A 20,061-nucleotide genomic window follows, 5' to 3' on the forward strand; every position below is an offset into this window, starting at 1 on the left:
ATACAGACACGGTGCATTCCAAGAAAAGGGCGTTGATGACAGGGAGGTCAATGACAGTTTATGTCAAACGTAACATCAAAACGTTACGAAGGCGAAAAGGCTGTTTCTGACACTTTAAAGGTGCACGGTCAAATAGCCGGTTTGTAACTGTCATAGGCTAGTCCACTGATCCCATATCTTTACCGTTACGAGCCTTTCGAAAGATTCGTAAACGTGGAATCGGTATTGATTCCGGAAGAATTGATGGTACGGAAAACGCGTGAAATTTTTGTACTGCATGTGGTATTGTTCCGAGAGGATTTTTACCGTGTTTAAGAAGCACTTAATTTACCGTATCATTGCTGAAGAAAATATTGCATTTAAAATGTCAGAGTGGTTCGTAGTAATATGCAACGATAGCTGTACCGTTAGAAATCGGCGATCTCATTGGTACGTGACCAAAACAGTTCGCAGTGTGTGCTTAAAATGCCCATAAAGCCGTCATGGCAAATCGAAATTGCAAGACCGGTTGATAAAAATGCTTTTGGACAACCTAAGTACATTCGAATAACATATATACATACTGCGAGGACATTTGCATAGATAATTTCTATGAGATTCCAACCCGATGTCTCTGGATTTTCCACTTCTCCCTCCTAAACACGGGGTAAACCTGACTCTTGCCAGAAGGCCACCTTCAGACACGAACTGTTGCGACATTTATGGAATTATTTCTCGAATAATTGTAAACAGGCAATATAGGTCGCAGAAAGAATAAGACCGAATACACAAAACAAGGTCTTGCTGAGTGATGCGCTTCAGCCGCTTTTTCAAGTGCATGCAGCTGTTGAGAGTGTCGATACCACTGTTTCCACGCTCTGAACAGCTTTACAGTGTTAGGCTAGAGAAATCTATCGGCAAGCTTTCAACAGTAATCGATAAAGACGACCGATCCAGACCATTCGCTTCACTGGTATCGAATAGTCAGAAGATATTCGCAAATCTAACTTTCAGTACTTTTGACTACATGTGCACCAAATGGGACAGCGACGAAGCGAGATATATTTTACAAAGCTCAGATCAAGGCGATGAACTATTTAAGGAGATTTCCAGTGAGCTGTTGAATAATAAAGCACGCACCGCAGGTAGCAAGTGTGAATGAAATTAAAACAATAAATATAATCACGTCTTCATTGCACGTGGCCCGAATAGTGTCTCCTCCCCCGCAGTAAATTAGCACAAAACAAAACTTTAACCGAGCATTCAGAGCTCGTCGCAAAGTGTATTAAAAAAAATGTATACTAAGGAAAAAAATGGTCTCTCGTGTTTGCCAACGCTGTCGCTCGTTTTCGTTGCCGAGGCTGCCCCACACTTGGCAATATTGTTGTTGCTGACGCTATTGGGAAGTCTTACTGTATGTTTGCCAACACTGATGTCGACAAAGGCGTTAAAGAACTCTTGGAAGCTTGTTGGCTAATGGTTGGCAAGCGCGTACCGCAATGTGAGGAGGTCTGCCCTTGGGTTACGTTGCGGAGGAATGACAAAAGTAAAACGCTGAAACACAAATGTTGAAGCACAAATACGTAACTGATTGCCATGAGTGTAGTGCACTCCACGATCGCAAACGGTACTCTCAAACGATTTATTCGCGTCATATGACAGCTCCGCTGTTCCATACACCCAGAAAGTCGAGGGGTACGGAAATGATGTGAACGCAGACATATTCACGCAGACAATAAAAATGACGAAAGAAAACACTTCAGAAAAGTTCAACAGAAATGTTTTGTAAATCACAGTGAGGAAGAAATATATCGATCCACAAGAAGGTGCGTTCTAATTACTTCAGTTGGTTTTATCGTTAAAAAATTTAATGATTGACAGTGAGCGTTGCCCAACGGTGTCCATCAAAATTCTCCGTTAATCTGAAAAAAAAAAAACTGTATTCTCCGAGTTCTGGCTAAAATAAAATAAGAAAGCGAAGGGCCCTATAGGCACACTTCCTGAAGAAGGTTCTGCGTTGTCTACGCAGACAGATAGCGCACTAAGCGAAAGCCGCCACCGCCGTAGCTCGAGCGCTATCACGTGTGGTTAACATTTCCGGATATCCGGTAAAGGGACAGGCGCCGCCGTTCGTCTGGCAAGGTCGTCCACATTCGCACTCGTCTCAAACTCGGAGAAGGCGACAGTTGCTGCGCAGAAATTCGACACCCGCCGAGAGTCGGGAGAAGGCTTGGACCGTCCGAACCACAAACGCCACCGACAACGAGGAATGCCTTGAAATAGCGCGTCTCGCAAAATACACTGCCTGTCTCTGGCACAGGCACCGACAGTGTGCGCTAAATGATGTGAGCGGGCCGGCAACTGTGGCGTAGCCGTTTCCATAGTCGCAAATGTGCACAGCCGCCATCAGACGTCTGTACGAATACGCATGGCACCGATTCGCTTGGCCTTACGAACAGACACTCGCTGTGTCAAAGTCGACACCGGTGGTTTTAGGAGAAAGAAGCCAGCAGTTACAAGACGCTGCGTTGTGAGAAATCACTCAGCGCTCCGGCACGTTCGTGTAACGTTCGACCTCGCTCTGCACTCGGATCGCGACCGTAAAGGTAGAATGAATGGCTTGCAGGAACCCAGCGTCTAAGCACGAGCAAATCCCGACTCGACGTTACCCCCGAAATCTCGGCAAAGATAACACCAGCTCAACTTTCGTACTGCTGCTGTCACGCGACATGGGTGCACTCGCTCCAAGTCTAAATGACGCGCTGATGCGAGCTAGAAAGGAAGTGGCTACAAGCTACACTCAACTGCTCCTGGCAGAAATGAGTCATCGTCGCTCTTTCGCAAGGCTTTGCAGTATGTGTGCAATGTACTGAGGCAGTGGAAAACCCAGGCAATGGGAAATTCCGGCGTATATGAGAAGACACTGTATAGTGATGGTGGCCACCCCCGCGTAAACATAAAACGAAGAAAAGGTTTAGAAAAGCAGCAAACTTAGGAAGCTCGAAAACGAGTCGTAGTTGAACAACAGCGTGAAACCTAAGACACGAATATAGAACGGCACAGACACTCCCGTCTTTGCTTTTCGGCGCATTTTTTTTGTGTGATTTTAATTTTCGCACAATTCATGCACAAAGAAAAAGTTGGTATGATGTGCACTCGAGAGAAAGGTGGTTCAGCGCGGATGAGCAAGATGCACCGTCAAAGCAATGCTATGGCACTGCCTCTGAAAAAATAGAAACATATTGCTGGTCAGCCCGTTGTCTTCTCAATTTTGAGGCCCGAGAAACTTCCACAGAGGCCACAAAAAGAGTTTCCAACGTACGTTGCGACATGATTCAAACCGGCATCTTCAGAATGTGGAGACGTAGTATTTTTAATAAATCACCTTTCCAAGTACGCGCTTCCTGTATCCGAGTCGAAAGTATGCTGTATGTCGAGACTGAAGGAGTCAGAAATTAGTAGTTCGAGATTCTTTTCTACAGTTACTCTTTTGTTTCTCCGCGATTGGAGACCTTTTATCCTTTTCTCCGGTGCAGGGTAGCAATCCGGACGACGCGTCTGGTTAACCTTCCAGCCTTGCCATTACTCTCTCTCTCTCTCTCTTTCTGTGAATTACAATAATGGGGGTATAGAGGGCATGATGAAAGCCCGTCTCACAGCTTTCGCTAGAAAGCAACTCAATAACCCGTCAAATAAGGCTAGAATTGGTGCGAGATCATTCGATTTACTGCACTGGTTTCCGCACGAATTGCAAGAAGGGCGAACAACTGCGCAAACTGTCGGCTGTTTAACCTTCGCACGCGCACTTCAAGTATACAAGGGGCCACAATGATAAATAAAAAGACCTCTGCATAATAAGAGATAAGATGTAGTCATATTAGCACTTCCGCCATGACAAGGACTGCTTTATACGCATAGTTTTTGTCAACGCATTTAAAAGCTGGTTCTCCCAGTGCCACTGAAGGCGGCTTCGAGGATTTCTTGTGCTTTATTCGAACAGCAAATAGCCAATGTCTTGGTTTCTTGGAATATAGGATTGCAGCCGCACTATGCGCAGTGCACCGCCAAATTCGCTGGTGAATGGAGCGTTCGTGTGCCTGTGCTCTCTAAACCTAATGTTAATGCAGCAGCCCGTCTGCAACTATACATGCACGATTTCCCGCGTGTAAAAGGAATCTTATAGTCACCTTTTTGTCAACGCATTCCAAGGTCCTATATGTGTGCGTTATAACGCATGTAGTTGCTAGTCCGATCTTGCCTTTCGTGCGAAAAGCAGTCCAGTGAGCCGAATAAGAAAGCAGCTGCTCGTTGCACCGCAGGATACCTATGTCAGTCCAGGTCGTCGATACGCGGTCGACCTTCATACGACTTCAGCAATGCGATAGTGTCTGCGTTTATTTTAGAAAATACTTACCCCACCCTCAACAACGAACTCATTAGTGTGTTTGTGAAAACGTTTATTGTACTGAGGTCCGGAGGCTCGACTTCTCAAGCCAAGGCGGGCCGCTCCCACGTTGGCACTGTCAGGCCAAGCCTTTCAGCGACATCATGGGCCCTCTGGACTGCCCTTAGTTGGTCCTGAAACAATGGGCTTTGAATCCTTTTCTCCCACTGTGTCCATTCTTCAACGAGGTTGGGGAGAGTCGCGGGACACCCCGCCAGCATATGTCTGATTCCAATGATGCCATTACAATCATTGCATTCCATCTTAATCTCCCTCTCTGGATATATTTTATTAATGGTGTACGGTGTGGGATATGTACCCGTTTGCAATAAGCGCAGTGAGACTGCCTGAGCCCTGTTCAATTTTGAATGTGGCAATGGGAATTGTCTGCGTCCTAAATAGTAATGTTTGGTAACATCATTGTATGTTAATAAATGGTCTCTGGATTCCCTCGCTTGATGGTGAACGGCTCGGTTGTGACTGTCACGGTTAGCAAGTCCTCGTGCCAAGTCATGAGCAACCTCATTGAGGTTTACCCGAGTCTCGTCCACTTTCCCCATATGCGCAGGAAACCATCGGATTTCAGTTGTCATAATCACAATGTTTTCAAAAAGTTTAGCTGCAACTCCAGCTACGTAGCCTTTATCAAAACACTTTACAGCGGTTTTCGAATCACTGTAAATGAAGGCCCACTTATTACTCCTGATGGCTAGAGCAATTGCCGCTTGTTCCGCCACCGTGGGGTCCTTGGTAAAAATTGTGAGAGCGTCTTGCACCTTCCCTTGATAATTTGATACAATGGCCGTGTAGGCTTCTTTACCGTTCACCCAGGCGGCATCAACTATAGCTGCCAGTTGGTTCTGCTGCTCTATTTCCTTCAAGAGTGCTTTAGCTCTTGCCTTTCTCCTTTCGACATTATATTCTGGATGCATGTTTCTGGGGAGAGGGTTGGTTCTGATCTTGCTCCTAACTTCAGTCATTAATTCTACTTCAGCCTCTATTGGACTCCTCGATGTATTCAGTTCTGCACCTATTGCCTGTAATATGTTCCTGCCAGCTCGTGACTTTGTCAATCTTTCGTGTTGCGCTAGCTGTTGGGCCTCCGCAATTTCTTGCATTGTATTGTGCACCCCTAGACTCATGAGTTTGTCGGTTGCAGCATTACTGGGTATACCTAGGGCTACTTTAACGAGCTTCCTGAGCATCACATTAAGTTTGTTAAGTTCTGCCTGCTTCCATTTGAATAATCCAGCCACATAAGTGAAGTGACAGAGAGCAAAGGCATGTATTATCCTCAAAGCGCTGTCTTCTCCCAGGCCTCTGTGTCTATTGGTAATTCTCCTTAGTAACCTAATGACCTCATCTGTTTTATTCGAGATATGTTGTATTGTTATGTAGTTAGTATTGTTTCCGTCTATGTGATACCCAAGAACCTTGATTTTTTCAACCAGCCTGATTGCGGATCCTTCATGAGTATATAAGCACACTCTTGGCTCATCTTCCGGAATGTAACCTCTTGGTTTACGACCTTTTCTGCAATGTTTAATGACTAAGAGTTCTGATTTGGCTGCCGAGCATTTCAACCCCATGGCTTTCAGTGTGTTCTCTACAACGTATAAACTTTCCTGTAATCTATTCTCTGTCTGTCCTATATTGCCCTTGGCACTCCATATGGTTATGTCGTCGGCATATATCACATAACGTATACCCTCAATTTTCTCCAGATTTCTTGCAACCTTGGACATTGCTAAATTGAATAGCATGGGTGAGAGCACAGCCCCTTGTGGAGTGCCCCTATTTCCCAAATTCTTAGCTTCTGATTTAAGCTCACCCAGCATGAGTTGTGCAGTTCTATTTCTAAGAAAGTCCTTAATCATGTTAAAAAGTCTCTTACCCAAACCCATCTCCGAGAGAACGTCAAGTATTGTCTTATGCTTTATACGATCAAAAGCTTTTTCCACATCCAATCCCAAAAGAGCTTTCGTATGCGCTGGGCTAGCCTGTATAAGTTGATGTTTGATCAGCAGCATAGCATCCTGAGTTGACAGCCCTGGACGAAAGCCGATCAGGTTGTATGGGAGGATCTCGTTCTGCTCAACGTATTTTGTGAGTCGATTTAGGATGACATGTTCCATAGCTTTGCCTAGACATGACGTTAAGGAAATAGGACGGAGGTTGTCTAGAGTGAGTTGTTTGCCTGGCTTTGGTATGAGGATAGTATTGGCCACCCTCCATTCCTCTGAGTATACCCCTTTTCTCCAACATTCATTGAAGTGTTCAGTTAGATAATAGATTGATGCATCATCTAGATTTCTTAACATCTTGTTAGTTATTCCGTCAGGTCCAGCCGCCGATCTACCATTAAGACTGTGAAGAGCGGCCCTCTCTTCACTCTCAGTGAAGTCCCGGTCAAGTTCTTCACATATGCCTCCCGTATACTCGGGGCTCTCCTCTCCTTCGTTTGGTTGTTTAAGTGGGAGATATTTGGCTGCGAGACTATCCATGATATCTTTCTCTGTTTTATCTTGGCTTTCCTGATGAACCAACTTAGCTATAGCTGTTCTCTTGCTTGTCCTTGTTTCATTCTCGTTGAGCAAGTGCTTGAGGAGGTTCCAGCTACCTCCATGTTTGATTCTACCATCAGCCGAATTACAGATCTCATCCCACTGTTGCTTCACGAGGGTCTTCGAATGATCATCAATTTCTCTGTTTAATTGCGCTATTTTTTTTCTTAGCCTTCTGTTAAGTCTCTGCGTTTTCCATCTCTGTAATATAGCCTGTTTGGCCTCAATCAGATGCGCCAGCCTGCTGTCCATAGCTTCAATATTTTCCTCTGTCCTGATTTCTTTAGTGGCCTCCTTGACGTCCTTTCTGAGCTGGATGACCCATGTCTGAAGGTGCTCCTGCTCGGCATGTGGAGGCCCCACTGTCCCTCTGTTCGCCCTAATTTTTCTGAAGTGATCCCAATCAGTGAATTTGAAGATTCTTGTTTCCTGTCTCGGTATGCGTATGGTTATGTGTATGATGTAATGATCGCTTCCGAGATCCAAGTTTGAATTTTCCCAATTGGCTCCTCTTGAATTGTTCACAAAAGTAAGATCTGGCGTGGAGTCCCTGCTTGTGGAAGTGCCACAACGGGTGGGATACGCAGGATCAGTAATCAAGCATAATCCCAGATCCATGGCAAGACTCCATAGCTCCTCTCCCTTCTTTGTGTTCCAAGCGTATCCCCATGTATGATAGGGAGCATTAAAGCCCCTCCAATAATGAGAGGGGAGTTTTTGGCAACCGAAAGCACCTTGTTGAAGAGTGCTCTAAACCTTTGTCTCATGTCGTTAGGACTGCTGTAAATATTCAAGCAAAAAATGCTTTGCGTCTTACCTCTGTTTCTTTTAAGTATAATCTCAACTAGAATAAATTCAAACCTGGAATGTCTAAGGTGAATCTCATGCTCAATGTACGGCAACTTTTTGTCAATGAGGGTCGCCAACCCCCTCCCCATTCTTTTGTCTCTACATATAACTTTGTACCCAGTGAGCTTAATTTCGTCCGCTAAGGTTTCCTGCAGCATAATTACCTTTGGCATGGCCTCAGATGACCTGATCACCTGTTGCAGTGCGGCTTTTTTGTGTTGGAACCCACGACAATTCCATTGCCACACGTTAAATCCATGATTACTGTCCATTGTTATTAGGTGAGGATGCCTTTCTATTACCTGCTATTTTCCTCTTTGTGGTGGCCCCCGACAATCCAGGAATGGACTTTATACTATCCGCCTCCGATGGCAGATACTCATCGTCGTCATCCCCTCGCGCCTCCATTTTCCTAAGTCTTTTCTCTGCCGTTAGCCTCCATTTCCACAATTTGTCCACTTTAAAGTTGGTCGTTTCCACTGTCTCTCTTAACGCTTTAATTGCCTCTTTTATTTCACTGAGGGCTGAGAAGACTGAATCACCCTCGGAACTCACCGCTCTCTTTTTAGGGGCAGGGGAGCTGGATTCCCCTGGATCGTTGCTTTTGCTCACAGGTCTATCTATCTCTACACTAGTAGGGCTTGACTGCTCTTTTTTACGAAGCTCTACTACCTGCCTGGTCAATTCTTCATTAGCTTTTCTTAAAGAGGCTACTTCTTTAATTAATTGCTCTATTCTGGCATCATTGTCATCACCCACAGCCGCCGAGGCGCCCCCAGCAACCCTCGCCATACCTTTGACTTTGTCAGCCCAGGTGGTTCCTGGCGTCGTCTTCTCGCCAGGGATTGAGTCTCTTTGCACGAAGTGCACCTGCGCGTCCCTTGACTTGGAGCGCCTTCTCTCCCTGGATAGCGAACGATGCCTGGATCTGGTGCGACTCCTGGAGCGCGAGTGCTCCCTGTCCTCGGGGCGATGGTTGGGCGCCAGCTGATGCGCCTCCGAGTGCGCTCTTGTTGACGACCGAGTCCTGTTGCGCTCTCTTCGACTTGAGTCGTACGACGTAAGGGACTTGAAATCTTTTCTTACAAAATTTGTCGCCGGTAGGGTGATCGCCGTCACAAAATTTACACCTAGGTACACACACATGTTCATCTCCTGGGTTGCGAGTTCCACAACCTCTGCACTGAACAAAGTCAGGTGTTGGACACACATCAGAGCGGTGCCCGACCCTTCCGCAGGTGAAGCAGACGTCGAATTGCTTCCTGTAAAGGTAGCATCTCACTAGTGTGGATCCATACCTGACAAAATTTGGCACTTTGAGTCCATCGAAAAGTACTATGACCGATTCCGACGTCTTGATGCGCTTAGCAGCCAGCGCAAGCGGGTTCAAGTCATGCACGATATTTCTTGTTATCATAGCTTGGGAGTCTCTGATGTCCACTCTTCGGATGACGCCTTTGCATGTGGCATGTGGTGCCGCTTCGTATGCATTTACCTCGTATTCCGCTGCCATGATCTTGAAAGACTTGATTCTGACGTACTTCGCAGCATGTTCGGGCTTAGGTGTGCTGACTACGATGATATTTTGCGTGAAGTTTGGGCAGACAACAGCTTCACGGGCCTCGTCTTCCGTTAGGCCGGACGCCTCAATGACTGCAGAACCAATCGTGGTGGTGCTCACCTTGTTCAAATTGAGCCCTCCTCGAGGCCGTATAATGATCTTGCTGTGCTCCTCAGGCAGTTGAGGCATTCTCGAAGCTCTGATAACCCGATTCTTAATGATTCCACCGACGGCGGTTTTCTTGGCGCCATGATCTCGCTGACTGCGTGGCAATGTGCTCTCCTCATCCACAGCCTTTGTGCTAGCTCGTGATCTTCGGCCAGCCACGACTTGCCAGCCGAAGTCTTCCTGACCATTGTTTCTTTCATTTCCAGAAAAATCGTCATCCTCCATGCTTGTATCCGCCATGCCTGCGGGCAGGTGGGCTCACTAGGCCCAACAAGGGCCCTACTCCTCACTAAGCTTAGCTCCGCTAAGCTCAAGTCGGCGTCTAGGAGCAGAAAAGGTTCTGTAAAATTGTGAAAATAGGAGCCCCACCTCGAATCTTGGTGTCAGTCGATTCGCCGTCGCTTCGTGGATCCAGTGGTATGCTTCTTTTCGTTGTACTCTCAAAATTGGCAAGCGGAGCATGGAAAAAGAAACGGAGCCGATGCTTCCACGTCTGCACTGCTCGGCGCTTCTTCTTCTTCTCAACTCATTAGTGCCATGCGTAAATATTTACTCAGCCGGCTCAGCAGCAACAACAACAAATACGTTCTTTTTTCTCTCTTTCTCTCGCTCGCTCGCTGCGCACACTTTGCATACGGAGCCACAGACGCCGAGTGGTTTGTCGCCAATAATGCCAACAAATGGGCAAGTTTGCTTACGCTTAACGGACGCACCTACAGAGCAAACAGTTATTTCACTGGCTCACTGACGTGTTCTATGTCAGCGCAACATAGGGCTAGGTCCACTGTCCTGTACTCCATCAGCGAATAAAAGGAGTTGATTCACTGACAGCGCATGCAATCAGGCACGATTGGGCGTCGTATCGGCAGCTAGCTGGAACAGCTCAAAGAGTCACTGAAAAAGAAAGCCGACGCCTGCGTCGCAGCGTTAAAGGGCAATGAATCCAAGAGATTGATTTTCTTCCGTTCAAGCGGGACCGTTTTCAACAAATCAGAATCGAAGCGGACACGGCGACTGCAATCGACGCGCCATGTAAACCTATGGGAGACCCGCGCAGACAGTCGGTCGTCTGCACGGCAGGCGTTTGCCCGGTTGGTCGCGCTAGCCTCGGCGTTCTAGGTACTTTGGGTAAGTGCATTGAGGAGCCTACAATTATTTCCTGGCATCGAAGTCTGCTTGCCCAGATGTATTCTATATAGAGAAGCAGAAGCTGTGATTTCAACGTATGAATACAGCAACTTTTAAGTAGTACTTGGATGCGGACAAAGCGCTCTCTCTGCGACCAGAGGCGGTCGTTGCATGTGCATGTGGTTGGCTAGCGCCCACAATACGTGCGATGCATGTTCCACGACTCTCAGACTCTACAACAAGATTCGAAAGCTGTCGTTGTCGTCGTGCTGCGCAGGACACCCACACCCAAAGGCATCCAAGCCCATGCTTACTAACCCAGGCTTCCAAACCCAGAGGACAAGAGATCCTAAAATCGTTAAACATCATTTAACGTTCGCTTTAACTCGCCAGTACAGAAAGAAATGAAAAACAAACAAAAAAAGGCACATTAATTGCTCGTTCCGATGACAAGGCGTGTGTTTGTGCTTTTGGCGAAGCAGTTTCAAGGACAGCTCGAACAATGAGTCATGCCAACAAGTGAGAGAAGGCTGGCTGGCCCGAGACCAAGAGTCCGTTAGGCGTGCTGGGTCAGCTTCATGTGTTAACACGGCAATCAAGTACTCCTTTGCAATCTGCCGGTCACTAAAGCAGTCATAGCTTTAGGTGTTCTCGCCACGTAATGCCCCATTTCGTAGACCGACGGGATCCGTTACGGCTGCTAGGTTTCTTCCGGAGAAGGCAGACGCGACGTCCTGTCATCGCTGATGTTTGTTAGTGACACATTAGGCACCTTCGCCATAAACCGCACCGGCGACGAAGATGAAGAAAGCCGCTACAATATGTATTCTACCGCTTTGCTTGCTTGCTTGCTTGCTGGTTTGTTTGTTTTTTGTTTGTAGACGAGTGAGTGGGTGCATAGAGAGAGGTTGTAGCGCAGCATATATGGCCCATGTATGACAAAAACGCCCCTATGTGCGCCGTATTCAGCTTTTACTTTTCCAGAGATGAACAAGAGTATCTGCGAGAGCTTACGCATCAGACGCGCTCTACTACGACGTTTTTCAATGCGTCGAACACCTTTCTGGCACCTCGCTAGGTGTTTCCGAAAGGAACCAGCATCGCTCGGTAGCGACGTACCTACTCGTCGCTTTCCTGCGTGACTACTTTCCCGTACGATTCCTCGGTGATCGGTTGATTCATGGTGTTTAATGTCCCAAAGCAACAACCATGAGAGACGCCGTAGTAGAGGGTTACAAATAAATTTGGATTATCTAGATTTCTTTAACGTGCACTTAAACCTGTGTACCCAAGTTTCTTTCCTTTTTTTCGTTTTTTGTCATTTCGCAATCGTCGACATGTAGCCGCCGCGGCCAGCAACCGAACCCGTGACCTTGTGCTCATCAACGGAGCGCCCCACCGAGCCACCGCCGCGGGCGGACTCTTGGTGACACTCGTCCGCGTTTTGTGTTCGTGGCGACTCTCACACTAGATTGTCTGGCTAAACCCGCCTGCAGCTCAGGGTGGCGGCGAGGGTGTACCACTGTTACGGCTGCTAGGTTTCTTCCGGAGAAGGCAGACGCGACGTCCTGTCATCGCTGATGTTTGTTAGTGACACATTAGGCGCCTTCGCCATAAACTATTCACGGTTCCGCTATGTGAGATGCCATCTGTACGTAGAAGGCGCACATATGTATTCGTCTGAACTACTTATAGTAAGCGTCATAAGAACTATCATCATCATCTTCATTATCATAAACGAATTTCAGCGCACTGCAGGGCGAAAGACTGTTATCCAAACCGCCTTATCCTTATAGTTACCCCTGCTCTGCGTGCGAACAGCCGATCTGATCCTAAGCCTGCAAACTTCTGCACCCCTCATCCGTTTAAATAGATTACCATCCTTGACTGCGTTTCAGTTCACGTTGCACGGCCTGTCCAACTCCGCTTGAAAGGACGGGCATTCCAGTCCAGTGAAGGGTTTGACTTCGTATTAATTTGCGCCCGAGACCTTACTTCAATACGCATAGCAATGTGCCCAACAATGCACGCTGCGAACTACGTAATACAGAGGTTCTCTTTAGAAATAGTAATGAAGTTAGAAGGGCCTTGCAAGACATGCCCCGCCAGAAAGTGGAAGGGTAAGGTGGAATAGCAGTCGATTTAATTAAAGATGGAGGATATATCGTGCTTAAAAGCTTGTAGCCCTTTATATGCAATGCTTCATGACTCAAATGTACCAGACAGCTGGAAGAATGCCAACATTATACTAATCCATAAGAAGGAAGACGGGAAAGAACTGAATAGTTATAGGCCCCTTAGCTTGCTTTCAGCATTCATCAAGATAATTTCCAATAGAAACAGGTTCACAGTTTAATCAACCAAGAGAACAGGCTGGCTTCAAGAAGGGATATTCTGCAGTGGATCACATCCATGTCATCAATCAAGTAATGGAGAAATCTGCGGAGTACAATAAACCTCCTTATATGGCTTTCCTAGATTATGAAAAGGCATTTGATTTAGTAGAGTAACAGAAGTCATGGAGAAACTGCGTAATCAAGGAGTGCAGGAGACACATTGTTAAGAATGGCCCAGCTGAGGTGCAAGTTTTGCCAGCCAGTTGCGACAGCGGCGTCAACTTTCTTGGAACGCCACCGTTACGCTCTAGCCTCGTCGCCGTTGTGACTGAATGCGATCGGCGAGCCAACTATTGTTACTGAGCCCGTCACCGCCGCCCTGGTCTGCCGCGAGCGGGGGAGTGCTCGCGGGAACGTAGTTCGAGGCTCCTTCCCACGCGCCGTCCAAGACGCAAGACAATGGGCACCCGGCCACGCTGCGGGGGTCAGCTCGGAGAATAAAAGGCACCTTTCCTGACACAAGTCCCAAGATCTACGAAGTCCGTCTGACGTTGGCTCCGGACCGTGAACCTGTGCGGAAGTGTGTGTGTGTAAACCGTCCCGCAGAGAGGCGGCTTGTTTACGATGAAGGACGAACGTTTCCGTCACCTTGGGATCGAGGGGGGGACCGAGTGTTTATAATCCGCTGTTGTGCGGCGGCTCAGTGCACTTTCTCAAGCAGTCATGCTAGACTGATGTAGATACTGTAAATAAACCCATATTCCTCGTTCTCGATGAGAAGCAGTCCTTCCCTTCATCAACGTCCTCAGCGTGGATATGTTGGACGACAGCATGGGCCAGCTACCTTCTTATTCATGCCGGACTCCAATCTTGACAACGGGTTACAAGCGATGGGATTGAGCCCCCAATCCTAACAACGTGAATATCTTGGGAAATATCTACAAAAATTTCCCAGCTACCTTGCTTATCCACAAGAAAAGCACAAAATGACCTATCAAGAAAGGGGTCAGGCAAAGAGATACGATCTCTCCAATGCTAGTCACTGCATGCTTAGAGGAATTGTATTCAAGATATTAAACTGGAAAGGCTTAAGAGTGAGGATCAACGGCGAATATCTCAACAACCTTCTGTTTACAGATTACATTGTCCTGTTCAGCAACACTGGGTATGAATTACAACAAGTGATTGAGGACCTTAGCCGGCAAAGTGTAAGAATAGGATTTAAGATTAATATGCTGAAGACAAAGGCAATGTTAACTAGCCTGGCAGGGGAACAAGAATTCATGATTTCCAGTCAGCCTCTACAGTCTGTGCAGGAGTACGTTTATCTAGGCCAATTAGTCAGACGAGACCCTACTCACGAGAAGGAAGTTTACAGAAGAATAAAAATGGGTTAGAGTGCATACGGCTGGCATTACCAAATCCTGACTGGGAGCTTACCGCTGTTATTGAAAATAAATGCGTGGAATCATTCCATCCTACCGGTGCTAACATATCGGGCAGAAACTTGGAGGTTAACAAGGCTCGAGAACAGGTTAAGGACTGCGCAAAAAGCGACAGAACGAGAAATGTTAGGTGTAACGTTGAGAGACGGGAAGACAGCGGTGTGTACCAGAGAACAAATCGGTACAGCCGATAGTCTAGCTGATATTAGGAGAGAAAGAAATGGTGCTGGACAGGCCTTGTATTGCGTGGGGCCGATATCGCCGGTGGATCATTAGAGCTATAGAATGGCATGGATGCCAAGGAAACGGAAGCGCAGTCGAGGACAGCAGAAATATACATACATATATATATATATATATATATATATATATCTGGGCCGTGCCACACGACTGAGAAATGCTGTGTACCCACGCAATTTCGGCTCCACGAAGTACGCCTGCGCCTCGACATCGTCTTTGTTATCACTCATCACATAAGCGAACCATCAGCTACATACAAGACAAGCAAGGATGCACGAAAGCCCATCACCAGCAGCGCGGTGCCCTGAAATCGCCAAGTGGTTGTGCGAAGGCGTGAAAGGGTCTGAAGGCGAGCTCGTTGGAATGCGTCCATGCTAGAAAAACAGCGCTGAAACATGCACAGACGGAAGAACACAGGACAGCGACGGCCCTGTGTTTCTTCCGTCTGTCCGTGTTTCAGCGCTGTTGTTCTACCATGTCTGAAGGCTGTTGCATATATACCATACAATTATATACTCAGAGCACCTGGTGAAGACTTCAGATGACAGCGAATAGAATGCTCCGTGGTTTGTTTTTTTCTTTCACCACTTACTCGGCCTATTTGGCTTCGCAAGTACATTTGATGTCCCTTTAAGCTTTTATGTGTGGTTCACTGTTGCCATGGGGCAAGCACGTAATGATAGCCGCCCTCTCACGGATGCACGCAAGCTTCCTTGCAAAAGGTTTCCCATCTTGCTCATCGCCTGAACAGAACATTTTGCAAGTTCAGCGCAGAGGTTGACGCAAGTTGTCTTTCATATTGAAGCAGCGTATATCACTAAGACATGTTGGCTGTTGTTGAATCGTTTACCTAAAGTTATGTGATATCACCACCAGGAGGCGGGTCCAACGGGACACGCTGGAAAAGCTTTGATGCACCCAAACCCCAGCCATCAGCCACCTCGTTTTCTTTTTTTTTTTCGATTAATACAAGTAATTGCTACTATCAATGTGCGGGAGAAAAAAAAATCAGTTTCGTCTGCTGTTTTGAAGCACGTTTTGGGAAAAACATCTCGTCGCTGGTTCTGCTATAGAAACAGCAACGTTCTTTTATGAAAACCTGCTTAAATTAACACATAGAAAAGGATGCATTCTTAAGGTAGAAATGTTCGAGTTTGCATATTCTTACTCCAGTACATATAATAATGCGCCACTGTAACAGCAGAAGTATCTTACAGTATACGACTTTTTCTTTCTTTTTTTATGTACATCTATCGAAAATCCAATAACCTGCTCTAACGGTGCTTCAAAATTCCACTTAGCCTGCTTCAGCTCACGCATGGGTTGCACGAAACAAACAACAAATACACCACGGAAGCATTCATAATAATTAACCTTACTGATGAGGTAATACGTTATGCATCTCTGCCTCTGGCAGCTGTCAAATGGCGAGGCTAGCAGCAACAATGCGAAGCACAAATGTTTATTTTTTTATCAATTCAGGTGCGCTTTCTATGCCTGAAATCGTTTATTTGACAAAATATTTAAGCCCATAAAGCAAACTTTTTTCATTTCTTTGTAATTTCGAGAAACGTAGGGAGCGAGCGCCCAATTGCTGCGCGACAGGCCACTCGAGGAACTTTCGCGGGCTTCTTTCACGCTCGCAAAAACACGCGTTGAGCAGCAGAAAGCTGTATCGGGAGTTTTGCATTTCCGTCTACAATTTTCTCATTGACACTTTTCATCTAACTATAATATTCGAAAAGTTTATTAATCAATCAAGATTAATGGTCTAGTTAGGCGGAATGAAAAATATAGTTTAAGTATTTCCAAGTGACGGCAAACAATATTACTATTGCTCTGCCCATTTACGTGACATTTGCATATTTTTTAACTCTGGCTAAAGTTAGCTGGGAGGCCCTGTATATATGGCTGCACGGTTGACTTTGCTAGGCATATCGCATCTAACGATCCTTAATTGAACAGTGTTGAACAGCTGCAAAGCGATGTTGAACAGATAGGAAGAAAATTGTCATCACGCAGACATGCTGCAATGGACAAACTGCTGCCAATTACACGACAAGCGTTCGAGACCAATCTATCGCACGGCGGGGGTCCTACATGCGTGTATTATCCGTAGGCGCGGCTGTAGCGAGTGACTGCGGCACAGGAAGAACGGACCAGTTGGATGTATTGAAAAGTGCGTGTCACAACAGAAACGTCGGAATAGAACTTTTGTCTCATGAAGCACGTCGCTTAACAAAAAACAAAAAGTACGAAACCACAGATGAGAAGGTCAGGACAAACAGTGCAACGCGACGTCTGCAGCAAGTTCATTGTACCCGGCCATGTGCCGCCGCATTTCCCTCCCGTTCTCCACCAGCGCACGCAGCATCGTCAATGCTACTCGCAAGTTTAGCATAAAAAAACGTCATTCACGACATTTTCTTTTATCAGCGCCCTCCGGCGCTAGGACTACCAGAAACACAGGTAGCGCGAATATGAAATCGAAGTGTGGGAAACGCTGCGAGAATATTCAATACTACGCCTGCAGCTATATTGACAGAGGTATGCATGAATTTGTCGATACGCTGTGCCCCGAGCGGCCGATTTCCGATGCTAGACGTTTCGCGCTGTTTAGTTCTATTTGCTGCAGGCCGGAGAAAGTTGAAGCCTGAACTCGCAACTTTCGCGCGAAGTAATGCTGCCCAGAGGCCACAGTAATGAAGATGGGAGAAGATTTACTGGCGTTTTATAAAATGCGCGTTTAATAATATTCTCGGCGCTCACTGCGGCTTTAAAGCCTCGTTTCTGCAGTTCTGGTAGGCGCATGCGAGTGGACAGCAGCCCCGTGTCGATTAATTATTATTGCAAGAATGTTTACGTGCATCACCACTGGAGGTAACGCTCGGTGGCTCGCGCTGCCGGAGGTAACCGAGAAGTGCGTTTGCCTGACACCGGACTGCTTACGACACGGAGCGCGGAAAAGTGTCTTTTGACACCTTAGATTCGAATCAGTTTACCAAGTCTATAACGCCAGACGTTATCTGCTTACAAAAAAAGAAGAAAAAGACAGTGTGAAACTTGAGAGAACACACCAAACAAAAAGTTCAGACTGACAGACATTCGTGTGACTGTTGCTAACGGTTGTTCTTAACGTGCAGCCGACAGCTTTAACGCGATGAGTTTAAATACATTAAGTATGCGGGCGTCGATTTTTGCATTTCACGGCCAGTAAGCTGATATTTCTTAACCCCATAAAGCCCAAACAACGTTCGACATCAAGGAAATTCAGAGCAACGTCTTTTATTTCTGGTTATGGATAGTAGTACATTCGCAGGAAAAACAAAATGTTGTTAGAGTAAAAAATTAATTAGTACAGTAATCGAATAATAAACAGCTTCCTGAACTACACGCAACTGAAAATTTGCTCCAGCATATACAAAAATCCCATTATGCATGGGCTTTGCAGTAAGCTTGCCGCGCTCAAATCAGGACTTGAAGGTCTCAAACAGTAGCGAAAGCGTTACGTTCTACTTTGTGGAGTTAATCTCGTGCTGCCTTTGTCGAAAACGACTTCAGCTCAAGTGCAATGACGGGTGACAACCTACGCGTCTTGTACATACGTCCTGCGCTCATGCAATGTTTATAAGGCATACGCTTCAAGGGCTTTACCTATCCTGGCGGCAGACCAATAATCGAATCACATGAAAGTGAGCTCAAATTATCTCGACACTGGATCGATCATGTAGCGAAAAGGAAAATACGGAAGAAAACAAACTTGAAGCATTCATGCGTTAACATACCGTTTACAGTGAATTCCCAGAATCACGGTACCTAAGTGACGGCCCTACAGCTATGCATGGTACGCGCATCAAGCGAGATATAGTATCACCCGGAGACCGAAAAGCCGAGTCACGCGGTCCGTTATTCGGACGCCGTATTTAAAAGCCTTAGCCCGGCTGCTGTTGGCAACATGAAATTAAGTTTGTTTTCATCGGGAAAAAAGCACGGAAGGCGCACTTTTGGGAACTGCGGCCATCTTTTTTTTTTTCTTTCGGAGGAGCTGTTTGCGGGCCGCTGCGATAACCGTGGCTCGCGGCGATGTTCTCACGGGATGCCCCGAGCCACGGTGACAAGCAGTGGTGGTGACGGCAATTCTCGAACACATCCGAGGCCGCGATCAACGCCCCAAAATTTGAGTGCGACATTGGTGAATCCGTTTTTAGCGAGTCGCCGCAATGATGGACAAAGAACAAGAGGTACGCTGCACACGAGCGCACGCCCAGCGTATCTCTTCTGCTTTTGCCGTTCTTACTTTTTTTTGCGGGACTTGGTCACATCGGGGTATCGAGCCCAACTCCTCCTCGACCTCACCTGGCCGCGGCTTGACGCTTCGGAGGCCTTCCTCCTCGGTCACGGCCGCGGTAATCCCTGAGGACGCGGCGTCGGCGATGTCAACACGGCTGCGGTGGTGTCCACGTGCGGAGCTCAACACGGGCGCTCGGAGTAGCCGCTGTGCGTGGGGCGCCCGACGCCAGCGGCGCTGAGCCTGGGCCCGCAGCGGTACACGAAGCCGCGCGCAGCGCGTCAAGCGAGCGATATGGGCGCGCTAGCCGCGCCTGATAAACCCACGGGTGGCCGATCACGTTGCGGCGGCAGCAGTAGCCGGCGCTTGCCAGCAGCAGGCCACGAGTGCGCCGGGACGCCAGTCGCCGCCGCTCGACGCCGCCGCACGGTGACGTCGGGCCACGTGACGCTGGCAGGCGGCTGCCGCTCGTTCGCCGGTGGCACGCTACTCGGCGCGCACGACCACCGTGACACCCAGGGCGCTGGCATCGAGAAAACGGGTGTAGGAAAGCATCGGTGTGGAAAGCATCGGCTGTAGGAAAGCATCGGAAAGCACCCGCGATTCCTCGGGTCGCAAAATTCAGCGAGACGTTCATGTCGTGTGCGCACGCGTTAACAAAATTGTTTACCGAATGCAGTTTCAATCGGAACAACTGCAATTTTTTTTTTACATGCAGAGGAGGAATGCGCAATCCGCACACAAACGTGCGTGAACGAGACCGATCGTACGTTCACTCTTCAACGTTTGCTGTAGACTCACCGAACCAATTCTCGGTATCCTCACGCTGGCGCTACAAGGTTTCCATGATCGGTAAAGTGAGCAAAACTCAGCCTAAGTCACAACATGCTTTTTTTTAACTCTGAGGAACACTAAGGAAAAACATTAAGTAAGGTTAGACTGGTGGATTATTCTTTTTCGTCCACAGGCGGAAAGTTTTCCTTCTTCCGGGGGGGGGGGGGGGGGGTCATTTTTCCGACCAGCTTACCGAACCCCATATATATATATATATATATATAT

The 20,061-nt window shown here is 47.2% G+C and overlaps 1 protein-coding gene across 4 annotated transcripts in view; it reads right to left on the minus strand.

Moving 5' to 3' along the window:
• Positions 1-19,439, minus strand: part of LOC135896932 (uncharacterized) — a 159,491-nt gene extending 140,052 nt beyond the window's left edge. The window contains exon 1 of one of the 4 annotated variants that reach the window (XM_065425469.2): positions 19,071-19,439. The gene's annotated coding sequence lies outside the window, so the exon portion shown is untranslated. The remainder of the gene's footprint in view (positions 1-19,070) is intronic. The other 3 variants (XM_070530772.1, XM_070530769.1, XM_070530773.1) reach the window with 3 other exon arrangements.
• Between the last annotated feature and the right edge of the window lie 622 nt (positions 19,440-20,061).

The sequence above is a fragment of the Dermacentor albipictus genome, chromosome 1, assembly GCF_038994185.2.
Source record: "Dermacentor albipictus isolate Rhodes 1998 colony chromosome 1, USDA_Dalb.pri_finalv2, whole genome shotgun sequence".
Taxonomy (NCBI): Eukaryota; Metazoa; Arthropoda; class Arachnida; order Ixodida; family Ixodidae; genus Dermacentor; species Dermacentor albipictus.